This window comes from Cervus canadensis, chromosome 7 (genome assembly GCF_019320065.1).
Source record: "Cervus canadensis isolate Bull #8, Minnesota chromosome 7, ASM1932006v1, whole genome shotgun sequence".
Taxonomy (NCBI): domain Eukaryota; kingdom Metazoa; phylum Chordata; class Mammalia; order Artiodactyla; family Cervidae; genus Cervus; species Cervus canadensis.
Window position 1 is genome coordinate 52,827,826 of NC_057392.1, and position 13,904 is coordinate 52,841,729.

Below are 13,904 nucleotides of genomic sequence, written 5' to 3' on the forward strand. Positions count from 1 at the left end.
GAAGTTCTACTTTTTGAGAGAAGAGTTAGGTACCATTTAGACTTTTAGACCAGCAAGAAGAAATTGATCTCGGGTAGAATTAAATTTGCCTTTCACATGTTCAGCCTTTAGGAGAGCAGATTTCAGAAAATGGTACCTAAAATCTCATAAAGAAAGAGCTCTAGGTCCAATGTCTTGGGGGACTGATTACATAAAACACCTACACAAGAACTGCAAAATTTCCAGCTGAATTGAATTGAGCAACAGTGCATACATATCCATTGATTACTTAGTGTATTTGGAAAAAATAATGATACCCTTTGAGAAAAAGAAAAGGAAACTGATTTTGCCTATTTAACCTGCTTCTTTTGTTGTTTTGCTGGACATTAAAATGGGAAAGAAAGGCTATGAATGACTCATCAGTGAAAGTAAATTGTATCCTCGTTTGTTCTAGGAACCTACCTGAGATCAGAACAATTTGTTTCTTCACCTTAGAAATAAATTCTTCCATTTTCCTTCACTCTCTGTTGGTTTCAAATATGTCAAACCTTAGCCCTTTCAGTAACTTCCTGCAGCATTTGGCATACAATCCAAACCCCTCACCTCGGCTTCTAAGGCCACTCTGATCTACTCCCTGCTGATCTGAGGACCTCATCCCCAGCCCTTCTTTTCCTCTCATCAGGCCCTGCCACTTTAACCATGACCAGAACAATCCTGGCTCCTTCTCAATCTTTTTCCTAGCTCAAACATCACTTTCTCAGAGATGTTACCCCTGACTACTCTACTTAAAACTGCCCTTCTCCAACAGCCTCCAACATTGTTGTTGTCATTATTTTCATCTCAGGCCCTATTTCCCCTTATTTCTTATCCTGAAATTATTTGTATTTTTTCTGTTTACTTATTTGTTATCTGTTTATGTGTGTGTGTATATATTTACACACACACATATATATTTTTCCTTTGATATCTCTCTCAAGCTATTCATAGTAACGCTAACATCAAGGAATCACCTCAATCACCTCTGCTTTCCAAGGCAATTTTGGATAATTTCTAAATGCACGTATATACACACTTATGTATACACACATATTTTGCACACATATAAATTTATATTTCAATATTCTAAATATATAGTCGATATGCTAATATACATGTACACATACATAGGCGAATATGTATAAGTGTATGTATATAGAGAGAACTGGTTATTTCATTATTTTATATTTGTTTTGTTGTTGTTCAGTCACTCACTCATGGCCGACTCTTTATGACCACATGAACTGTAATCTGCCAGGCTTCTCTGTCCAAGGGGCTTTTCAGGCAAGAATACTGGAGTGGGTTGCCATTTCCTTCTCCAAGTGTCCTTTTTGATCCAGGGATTGAACCTGAGTTTGTAATTCATTTACTTATCCATTTCCATCTACCTCTTTTTACTCTATGGGGATAAATAATACTAACAACTATAATTTATTCATTCATCATTTACTCATGATGCTATTTGCATCATTTAGGCAGATGCTATTTGCTAGGTACCCAGGATACAGAAGTGAGAAAAATAAAGGTCTCTGCCTTTGTGGATTTTACTCAGGTGGACGTACACTAATCACTAAACAATAGACAATATATTAAATAGCATGTGGAAGCCAATAAGGTGATAACTATTATGGACTAAAGAAAAAGTTGAGCAGGGTAAGTAACATCAGGAATGCCAGGAGTGGGAACAGGAAGCAGGATGAGGGGGAATTTTTTAATGATATAAAGCAGTCAATGAACTTCTCTGATGGTCTAGTGGCTAGGACTCCCAATACATGGGGCCTGGGTTCAATCCCTGATCAGGGAACTAGATCCCACATGACACAACTATGAGTTCGAGTGCTGCAACTAAGGCCCAGAGAAGTCAAATAAATAAATAAAATAAATATTTTAAAAATAAAAAATAAAACAGTCAAAATATCCTTCACTGACCAGATACTGAGCAAAGACTTCAAGGAGATGAAGGAGCTAGCCATGTAGTTATCTGGGACCCCGAGTCCGAGAGGAAACAGAATGGAAATCATAGGAGGCCTTGCAAGGTATCTTAAAGACTGCCTTATACACTGAGAAAAATAAAGGGTGGTTACTTATGCTGGTCTGTCTTATGGGTACTTCTTAGATATTAACTTATTTAGTTTTAACCACCCAATGAGTAATCTACTTTGTTTATCTCATTTTATATGGAGAAGTTATATAACTTGTCCTGTGTTACACAGATGGAGCCAGAATTTGAACCTATGCAAAATGACTGTGGACTCTTAGAATACACTGCTTCTCAGTATAGAAAATTTTAATCTATCAATTCCCAGACTTCAGTACAGAGGCCCTAGGTACCTGCTACTTTAACAAACTATCCAGATGATTCAGATGTAGATGGTCCACACTCCACAATTTATCACTAGTCTAATTCCTCCTCCATCTGAAAACTTTCTAAATGTTTTAAAGTAAATTATCACATTTACTTCCTGGCGTTTACCATCTCCACTGATGGCCAAACTGGGAAAGATTTTCTCAGACCAGCTGAAGTACCTACTTGATATATTCCCACTTTTTATCTGGTTTTATCTGTTGAAGTTGTTGTTGTTCAGTTGCTCAGTTGTGTCTGACTCTTTGTGACCCCATGGACTGCAGCACGCCAGGCTTTTCTGTCCTTCACTGTCTCCCAGAGTTTGCTCAAACTCATGTCCCTTGAGTCATTAATGCCATCCAACCATCTCGTCCTCTCTTGTCCCCTTCTCCTCCTGCCTTCGATCTTCCCCAGCATCAGGGTCTTTTCCAATGAATCAGCTCCTTGCATCAGGTGGCCAAAGTATCGGAGCTTCAGCTTCAGCATGGTTTTATCTGAGTTTCATCAAAGGGGAGAGGCTGGGACTTCCCTGGTGATCCATTGGTTAAGACTTCACTTTCCAACCCGTGGGGTGCAGCTTCAATCCCTGGTAGGGGAGCTAAGAACCTCACATGTCTCTCGACCAAAAAACCAAAACACAAAACAGAAATAATATTGTAGCAAACTCAATACAGACTTTTAAAAAAGACTGGGGAAAGGTTTTGGAGTAACAGTAGTGCTGAGTTAAGAGGGAGGAAAAGATAAAGAAGGCCTTTTAGGAGCCAGATATTAAGAGCCATGGACTTAATATATTTCATCTTACTTTAACCTCTGTAAGTAAATATATAGATATAAGTGTAGATATAAATATAGATGTCTGTCTAACTAGCAGATGGCTAGAACAGACTTTTTTACCATTTCACAGATGACAAAACCAAGTCTGGGCAGGCTAAACAATCAGTATTTAGGATTCAAATCCAACTCTGACTTCAAAGCCAGCCAGCTTTTCATTACCCACTTTATCCATTCAAAGCCCAACCCTGCCATTGTCTTACACTGGAATTGGAAAACAGAAGTATAATCTTCCAGAAAAGTGCTCTTTAGTATGTATTACACTCACAAGTGTCCATCATTTCTATAAGCTGAATGAACTCCTATATCTATTTCAGTGACAGCCAAGCTTCTTCAAATGGGCACTAAATTAGCCAAGAAGAAAGCAGAAAATATGCTCATAATGTGACAAACCAAATTCAAGCTACATATTTTATTCCTTTATTCCTTTGTATAAGATTATGGTGGTTAATAGGGACTTTCCTGTGGTTCAGATGGTAAAGAATCTGCCTGCAATGCAGGAGACTGGGGTTTGATCCCTGGGTCAGGAAGATCCTCTGTAGAAGGGAATGGCTTACCCACTCCAGTATTCTTGTCTGGAGAATCCCATGTACAGAGGAGTCTGGCAGGCTAGTTCATGGGGTCGGGTCACAAAGAGTCAGACACAACTGAGCAACTAACACATACTACTATGTGATTAATGGTGCTACAGAGCTTCCTTTAGGAAGAGCTTCCTTCCTTTATATATATGTATATATATATATAAAAAATCTCTCTTTTCATTTACCAAACAATAAATGTCAACATGCCTAATCCAGGTGTCTGTTTACTCCTCCCACCCCAAAACCTGGATCCAGAAGGGGAAAACCGTTGCAGGTTGTGAGAATGTGGCAAAACCACATCCGTAAGGACACAGAAGGTATCTTTATGGATCTGCCTCGTATGGATCTGCTCACTTGTGATTCTCACTGAGGTCAAGAAGGCTGCCAGGTATCTGGATTTTATGACATTCCTCGTGCCATGACATATGTGTGGATGCCTCCATGGAACTAAGAGTATAGTTCTACTCTTAGCTTCCCATGGTGCCTCTAAGTCATCACTCTACAGGCACAGACTCACAGAACACCATGCCTTGGGAGAGCACCTCATCCAAATTCCTCATTCTAGAGGTGAGAAAAAGGACTCTCAGAGAAGGAGAAGCTACTGACCAGTACCAGGGTTGGTGGACTGAATGATCAAGGGGGAAAAAATACAGCCTTGGAGTTAGAAAGCTAGAGTCCAAGTCCCAGCTCCACTATTCACTGGTTGTGTGACCTCTGCAAATATTCAGCCTCTCAAACTCAGGATGTTAAATGATGCTGAAAACAGTTACTTTGGTTACCTCAGATTATTGTAAGAAAGAAAAAAAAATATGCATTTTGAGGGCTTAAAATTCTATAAAAACCAAAAACTGTTAATTTCAACCTAGGCCTTCTAGTCTCTAATACAGTATAAATTTGGATATGCACATGAATATCATTGCAGTTGTTAATTCTAATAAAGGTTAAAATTCCTACATACCAGGATCTTAACAAATGTTTTGGCATCTGGCTGACACCGACCAAAAGCTAGATGATATGTGTTTATTATCCCTTTCATAGATGATGAGAATAAAGTAGAGACAGACCACATAAGTTGTTCAAGGTCAAACCCAGGGCAGATGGTCTGATGGTAAAGCCCAGAATCTTACACAACCATAATTTTAGGTCACCATAGCATCTAACCATAACTGGCTTAAGGAAGGAACTGTGTTATCTATGAAAAGAACATTTTCAGATATCAGAGTTTATAAAATGACTGGTTCTCTTTTCTGTTGCTTTTAGCATTGATTGGGCAAAGAAGAAGCCTGTGTAATCATAAGGGCTTACATGCTGGACAAGAAAAAACCGCAGGCATCTCCTACATGTAAACTAGTCATAAAAGGTCATCCAATTATATCAAGTAAGAGCTGGACTTTTTCACCGCTCTTAGAAATCAAGATCAAAGTTCGCTGCAACTGCCCACTTCCCTGGAAACTTCCTACTTTCTTGCAGGTAATTCATTTATGTCACTTGACACTGGCCTTGCTGTCAATATATGCAAGCATGAACTTCAGTGTCATCGTTCACTGTGTTTGCTGCAAAATGCCATGTATTATTGGGATAAAAAAGTCTCTTTTTCCATGACTGAGCCAGTGATATTCAACCTTATTAAAATTTGTGACTCCTCATCCTTTGTGTGATTTTGTGACCACAAAATTAAAAAAAATAATAAAGTTACTTTACTAGTTTGTAGAGATAGCCTTTGCAATAATGAATGATATGATAAAGTATGGACTTCCCTGGTGTGGCTCAGCAGTAAAGAATCTGCCTGCAATGCAGGAGACCTGGGAGATGCAGGTTCAATCCCTGGGTTGGGCAGAACCCCTGGAGGAGGAAATGGCAACCCACTCCAGTATTCTTGCCTGGGAAATCCCATGGACAGAGGACCCTGGCAGGCTACAGTCCATGGGGTCTCAAAGAGTCAGACATGACTGAATGACTGAACACATGTAATAAAGTATGAGAAAACTAGAAAACCAATGCTACAGTACATGATATAGCATGAATCCATCATTCATTAAACTCTGCACATTTTGAGTACAGGACCCTGCCCTAGGTATGAGGCAGGATAAACCATTTCCTCAGCTGTTTAGGTATTCATCATGAACTTGTACAAGAATACTAACGGACAAAATATTGGCCAACAGTAATAAAAAGAAAATTTTTTAAAAACTTATGATTACCATAGAGACAGAAAGAATATGTTACAAGCATTTAAAAGGGTCTCCAAAACTTGGAAAAATCAAGAAAAAATTTGAATAGCAGGTTTGGAAAGAAAAGTAGGGGAAAGGCGATAGTAGTTTAAGGTGGTGTGGTGTGAACATACAAGAGGAGATATTGATAAATCTAGCTATGTGAGTCCTCAGGTCTTATGGTACAGTGTCTAATAAACACTGGAGAGTTGACCAAAGAGCTGTGTGCTCAGACACACAGGTTCTAATTCTCACTAATTGGATAACTGTAGGCAATTCTCTAAGTCTCTCAGAGCCTCAGTTCTTTCATCTGTAAAAGGCAGACAATAATATAGATCTGAGAGTTATTTTTATGCTTAAATGAAATGACAGAAGTACATGCACTGATGAATGCTGATTTCCTTTGCCCTCCTCTATTTAACCAGAAAATAGGTTTCTTGGCATAAAACAATCAGGGTATTTTCTCTTCATTCCCCTTTCAATCTTTAGCCTTGACTTTTACAAAGAGATGTGGTGATAGAATTTCAGAGTTGAAAGGAATCTTAGAGAAAAATAACAATGCATTGCAGCAGAAGAGCCTTAGAGATTCACTAGACCAGCTCTCTCACACTTTAGGCCCAAAGGTAATGCAGCTTCCCCCAGCACAGGCAAGATAATACCAGGATCAGAAGATGGGATGGGGAGGGGTGGGTCATGGGTCTCAGTTCAGGTCCTCAGTTCTAGTCCAGAGGCTGCAGAATTTCAGGTCTTTCCTAGATCTAAAGTAAAAGGGAAAGATGGGTCTCAGCAGCGGTGCCTCTTTGTGCTATTTGACAACAGCCTGCTATGTAACCTCTCTGAGTCTCAGTTGCCTCAAAAGTACACAGGATGACTATAAGGATTGAATGATATGATGCTGGTAAAACACTTAGTACAAGCCATATGGGGATCACTAAAAGCAGATCACTAAATGATTTAATCAAAAATCCTTAAATTTTGATTTTCACAACTGAACAAATTAATAAGTTAAAAGAACTGATGGCAGAAGAAAGAATTAATGTATAGCAAATACCTCTCATGAATGAGGTGCTGAGACAGACTCAAGCTTCTAGGTAAATGTCAGTGTTCCTGTTTTCTAGCTGAGGAGACTGAGGCACATCTCAGCATAATAACTTGCCTCAGGAAGACTCGAAGACTCCACACTGCCACAGCTGCTAGAGCTAGTCAGAACATGGTCAGACCAGAAGGAGGTCCCCTAACAACCTTGTCAATGTAAGCCATGCATGCTCACTTTCAATAAAAAAAAGGAAATGAGTAGCTAACCTGATTTAATCCCCCCAAATACCAGATACTAAATGTTCTGTAACCTTCCTGTTCTTTGGGGTTTCTGTTTCTCCCACAGAACAATTTCCAAAATGGGTAGAGCACAGTAGGTGGCTCTCTTTAATATTTCACAGGCAAGGCAATAGTGACTCACCAGATCCTACATCTGTGTCATCAGCAAAAGCCTGACAAAGTTGAGCAACAAATGAAACTGTGTGTATGTCAGAGATAACCTTTAGCTTTTTCTTCTGCTTCTTCCTCTGATTTTCTCCAGCTCCTTTCTGCTTTTCTAACTGTGCCAGGTAAGATGATGCTGACTGCCTACCTTTTGGCTAAAGCAAACATATGCTTCCAGATGCCAAAAGCAAGAAACACAGTGTTTCTCCCCTAAATGTATTTGCCAGCCGGTCTGCTTGCTGCAAAGCAAAGAAACCTGAAGTCTCAACAGATAAATGGCCCTACTGTCTGGGCCAGAAACAGATCTGTTCATTTTCCTTCATAAGCCTGCAGCCATCAGTTTCCACCGGGAAGACTGAACCCCAGACCAGTGATCAGCATCACCAGCCAGCAGTGGTCTTTCCTATAAATGCTGCCTCTGCATACTGTTCACTATATCCCACCCTTTCCATCCTTGGAATTAGACAAAAGAAGAGAAAAATGCAGTGGTCACTCATGGCATTTATTCCTTAGTCTTCTTAAGGCTCTGAGTATTAGCACGAGGATGGCTGAAAGAAGAAACCATCCAGAACAGGAAGAAAACCATGACGTAACTCTGCACTTTATATCTTCATGGTACCCTTCTGCCTAGGAACTGAAGGTGTACTGCGTCAGATACATGTGAGCAGACAGGCTGCCCTAGAGGTTCATCACTTTGAAACTTCTTCTCCTGACAGCTGCCCCACCAAACTCTACAGAGCATAGTTCTCTCAGCAAGTTACTATCCTCTTCAGGACAAAATGGATACCCTGAAATCACCAAAAAAGTAAGGTCACCCTAACAAGTGAAGTAAATTGCTACCGATGTCACTGGAGAGATGACACGAAGTGACAGGAAAAGCTCTCCACTAGAAGTCAAAAGATGTGAACTGTATTTCTAAGGCTGAAATTTACTAACCACCTGACCCTTGACAACTTCTTTCTCTGACTCTCATTCAATTTTCTTCTCAATAAATTGAGATCAGCTAAGAAGAGATATCATTTAATGAGCACCTACTCACTACACTCATTTTACATTATCTGACTTAATTTTCTCTTTATATGAATCCTTGGGGTAAGCATTTTTTTCACTTTAGAATGGGGTAAAACAGAAACTCTAAACAGTGAGATAAATTGCTTAGCATTACCCAGCTACATAGGAATTAGAGATGGAATTTGAATTTGATCAGAAAACTGGCTTTTTTCATACTTTATCATATCATCGTATTATCCTTCCACTATTACTACACCCATTAACACATATGGAATACACTGGAAATTGTAAAGGCATATATATACATATACATATACATATATATATATATATATATATATATATATATAAAACAGTCTAGATAAGGAGAAAAGGTATAACTGAATAACCTTTCTTTGAAAAACCAGAACTAAAAGGAGTCAGCTTTCAATCTCCCATCCCCTTGTTCTGACCTTATTTTGAACATTTTCCTTTTCCCTACAAGTCCCCGGTCTCAGGCATGCGTTCAGATGTATCCTGGCCAGCTCATCACAATGCATGCACACGGAACAGGCTGACAGAAGCAAGCATTCCCATCCCCTGCAAATTCCTTGTGTGGGAGGTACCTAAGGGGACCACCAAACCCTGTCCTTTCCCCCAGGTGTGTCACACCCCCACCCTGCATACTTCAGTACTACAGGCATATGCAATGGAGCGTAAAGCAGGCAGCCAACTATAAATACTGGATGCTCAGTTCAGGGACTTACAGCACAGCCAGGAGATAATAGTAAATAACTGTATGAAGTCAATCAGAATAAAATCAATTGTTACATTCCAGGTGGGGGTATATAAGGGACACTACTTCATGTTAAAGTACCAATAATACCAATAATAAAGGATGACCAGAGAGGGTGGACACATATGGATGTTTGTGTTTATGTGAGGTTTGTGTCCAGAGGGACTGAATTTAGGAGCATCACTGTATAATCCAAAAGAAATGCATGTAAATCTTCTTGTTTTCCTATACTAGCTGAAAAGTATAAAGCTGCTTGTCTGACCTGAGACAGCAGGAATAAAAGGTTTAGAATAGTCTGCAACATAGATGAAACTTGTAACTTCTCCTCTTGTCTTTCTACCTCTCATCAAATTCAAGACCCTCTTTGCCAATAAAGGCAGCCTCAGATCAAAGTTTCACAGAACTGAGGTTTGACCTAAAAACTAGCAGGGAATTGGCATCACTGAGAAACATTTTATATTCCAAGTCAAGCATCTACGATCAAAGTCACATGTAGAGGGCATTCAGAAAACACTATAAAAGAGCTGTTCAAACTCCAAAGAAGGAAACACCACAACATCCAGATTAAAAAAAAAAAAAAGTCACTCTATCTGAAAAATCAGCTTCCTAAAAAACCCACTGTCTCCAAGGTTAACATGTAACAATATTTACAATTGCTGCCATCAATGTCAAATTGACCAGGTGCCAAGTCAGGCACTGTGATAACCATGCGGTCTGAATTACCCCGTTTCATCCTCCCAAGTGACCGAAGGACTCTTTGTGACCATTAAAATCTCCATTTTACGGCTGGACCAAAAACAGGCACACACACACACACACACACACACACACACACACACACAAAACAAAAAACAAAAAACGAAAAAACGAAACTAAGTATCAAAAAGACTGAATAACTTGCCCAAGTTCACACAGTTAAAACGAGGCAGAGCTGGAGAGAAAGCCAGGTAAATCCTCCTCAGCTGGTAGCTAACCTGAGATCCTGGAGCAGAGCAGTGTTTCAGGATTTCACAACTAGGGGGTGGAGGCAAGACAGGCTGGGCACCGGCTCTTAAAGGAAACGGCAGAAGTTTGCTATCATGTTTGTGATTTTTCTGTGCAACTCAACTGCCTCCTTCCTTCCCAGGACTTAGCAGTGAGAGTGGCTATGGTTCTGTGAGGTCACCTAATCCTATATGAGAAGCATCGTTATTTCCCCCAGGACCACTGGCCCCGCTTCCCCTGTGGCTGAAGAGAGCAGGGTACCAAACGGGGTGACTGGTGCTGGGACGTCCCTCACCTCTCCACTGACCCCACCAAGAGTCTGACAGACCCCCCTCGGCGGGGCATGTTTCTGAGAAAACAGGTCGGGAAAGAGGGAGGGAAGCTGTAAGCAGCCTTTACCCAGGCTGTCACAGGTCCAGGCTGGAAGCGACGTGATGCCCAGTGGCCACGCTGGGATACACTGCCCCCATCTCTCCTCATGGTTCACAGCAGCACTCCGGAGAAATCAAGACGGGGGTATACCAGGGTAGATCCCTCAGAGCTGCGAGAACGGTGTAGCGACGCGCAGCCCTCCCGTAACGGCGTTACTTAAATGTTTACAAAGCAAGGATGGGACTCCGGACAGTGGGTTCGAGTCCTGACCCCAGCACTAACCAGCTGTGCGACCTATCCCAGCCGCTGCCTCGCTCTGTGCCTCAGTTTGCCCTTCTGTAAAACAGGGTTGAAGGAGAAGATCTGTCAGAACCCGTCCACGCTGAGATTCGGTAGGTCGGTGATCCCACGAGCCCTCATCACCGCACCAGACTCACCTTTCTTGGGAGGAAGAGAGGACGTGGTGAAGGCGGCGGGAACGAGTGCAGGATCGCCCAGCTCCGAATCTTTCCGTGCGCTTGGCCAAAGCCCAGCCCCGGGGACCCCGATCCGGCCAGTCTTCCCGCAATGAGCCTCTTACTTTCCGCCGCACTTTCTTTTTTCCCCCTTTGGGGCTCCTCCCCTGCCGCTGCGCGATTGGCCGCCGCCGCGCGGCTCCGGCTCCACCCGCCTCCTCGGCTCGCCAGCCACCCGCGCTCCGGGCTTCCCAGAGCTGAGGCCGCGGGGCGGCACCCCCAGCAGCCCCGCCCGCGGCGAGGAGGAGCAGCGCCCGGCCCGCCGCCCGCCAACCCGAGGCGGCGCTAGGCCCTTCGGTGCCCGGCCACCTCCTGGGCAGACTGGAGCGCGCAGAGAGCGAGAGCGTGGGTCCCGCAGCTTGGCACGACGCCAGGCGCTTCGGGTAGATGTGCCTCTGCCTCACACAAGAGACGTACACTTGCGCTCACTGCAAGATCCTGGTCTCATGGTCGAGAACGCTGTCACCCTGCCTCTTCCCGGCTCTGTGTATTTAACTCTCTGCTGCACCAAAGCCCTGAGTCTGTGCAGAATTTGCGCCCCCATCGTGTGCCAAACCCAGAGCGCTACAGGAAGAAACATACTCGACCTTGGTGGTCCGGAGCCCCTGCTCCGCTGCAAGTAACAGTCATGGGAACAAACTATTGCTCATGACAGCAAAATGAAATCTGTATTTTCCACTGGCGTGTACTGGTGTGCCTAGCAAGGTGCCTGGCGTAAAGTTGACACTCGGTACATGTATACTGAATTAGTGAATGAATTAAATAATCGATATAGAACCAAGCGATCGCAAAAGAATCACTCCTTTTCATTCACTCCCTTTTCTCCAGATTTCTGAAAGAGCCCTCAGCCAACTTCTCCCACTCTAGATGGTAGTCTGTGTAGTCATCCTGAGCTTTACAATGACTGTCGACTTCTTTGTTCAAGGACCTTGTTCTCTATTGCTAGTCCATCACCATTCCTTCCTGGCTGGCAAGGCCCTTCAACACCTTTCCTCACTTCTGAGACTCCCAACAAAAGCCGAGTTGACTTGTCTCTTCACGCATGTTTTACTGTACCACATTTATGACTTACCTTCTGTTCTTAGAACTTCCCTGGTGGCTCAGACGGTAAAGCGTCTGCCTACAATGCAGAAGACCCGGGTTCAATCCCTGGGTCAGGAAGATCTCCTGCAGAAGGAAATGGTAACCCACTCCAGTATTCTTGCCTGGAAAACCCCATGGATGGAGGAGCCTGGTAGGCTATAGTCCATGGGGTCACAAAGAGTCGGACACAACTGAGTGACTTCACTTTCACTTTTCTTTCTGTTCTAAGTTACCTATTTGAATCTTATTTATTTATTTATCCAACAAATTGAGATCCAAAGAAAGAAATTAAAGAGAAGGAGAAAAAAGATGTGAAGGAAAAAGGTCCTCATGAATTAGTAAGTAGAACTAAGGGGTGCCAGTCTCTAGGTACCAGCTGGAGATGAACAGCAATGCAAAACTCAGACACTGCTGCCTCAAATGGTTGAACTCCCTAAGGTAAAATAACAATATTACTAAAGCTGTAGTCATGTTCATGTTGTTTCACTTACTGCTATCGCTTATGGAAATCACTCCTGAGAAAGCATTTGTCTCTGGATACCTGGCACACAGTACCTGTTCACAACATTGTACCAAAAACGAAACAATCTAAAATTTTAAAAGTTTATTTTATGAAGAAGAAGCAAAACTGTTCTTTGATTTATTATTCACTCACTCATGAAATATATTTCAGGCCATCAAATATTTTTTTCTGATATAATATGCTCATTGAAAACTTTTATAATATATGCTTATATATTATATATGCTTATACAATATATATATGCTTATATTATATATAATATATATATACTGATATATATAATATGCTTATATATATCAGTTAATTTAATTTTCACAATCATCTGTAAGTTACTATTATTATCTCCAATATGAAGATTATCTCCAATATGAAGACCTGACGGAGAAGTCATATCTTGCCCAAGGCCACTAGCCTACAAGATGAGACTGCAAAATGAGAACTGAGGCAGTCTTCTTGCTCTTAATAGATAGTCTCATGTACTTTCTAGAAGTCCTGACTCTGTGCCAGGCACATGTTGGTGATTCAGAATTTAACCAGATGTACTCTTGGACTTTGAGGAGATAGTCCTAGTTTGATGAGAATTATACTACATAGACAAGTCATCACAATGTTAATATTGTAATTTTAAGACAAACAAGTGACTGAGAATGAAAATGGTTAAATAACCAGTGCTGTATACTCACACAATAAAGTATTTACTGTCATAATTAACAGATTATGAAACTCTGTCTACAAAGGAAAAGAGATAATCAAAAATGTTGTGTAAAAGGTATGAAAACACGGACAGTGATTGAAAGGACTGTGGAAAATGTTCATGTGTCAAAATTATGGAAGTATTTTTCTTTTTTATTTTGCTTAATGGCCAAATGTTACTGTACAATTAGAAAATGTTTGAAAACCTCACATACTAGGCATTTAGTGAACAACTGTGGATGAATGAATGAGGTTGCAAGCTCACTGATGTCAGTGCCTAACAGTGTTGGGTGCATTAGAAATGCTCAGAAAAATATTTTGAAATTGACTGACTATTGGAAAAGCATCATTACTTGCTTCTTCCCTCTGCTGCTAGCCTCTACTTCTTTTTTCAAGTTATTTTCAATTATTTTGCAAATAGTTGTAAGGGGGCCTCAGAATTTGTTTTTCTCTTGAACCCAGTCCAATCTGACTTTTGTCCCTAACAC

At 41.5% G+C, this 13,904-nt stretch overlaps 1 protein-coding gene and 1 non-coding gene across 5 annotated transcripts in view; one reads left to right on the forward strand and one right to left on the reverse strand.

Moving 5' to 3' along the window:
• The window catches only part of LOC122444794 (interleukin 1 receptor accessory protein), a 139,792-nt gene extending 128,576 nt beyond the window's left edge, over window positions 1-11,216 (reverse strand). The window contains exon 1 of one of the 4 annotated variants that reach the window (XM_043473419.1): window positions 11,040-11,216. The gene's annotated coding sequence lies outside the window, so the exon portion shown is untranslated. Of the gene's footprint in view, window positions 1-10,147; window positions 10,193-11,039 lie in introns of those variants that run through there. The other 3 variants (XM_043473421.1, XM_043473420.1, XM_043473422.1) reach the window with 3 other exon arrangements.
• Window positions 11,217-12,206: 990 nt separating this feature from the next.
• On the forward strand, window positions 12,207-12,279 carry TRNAC-ACA. Its single transcript has one exon. It is a non-coding gene; the product is annotated as a tRNA-Cys (tRNA).
• The last annotated feature ends 1,625 nt before the right edge of the window (window positions 12,280-13,904 follow it).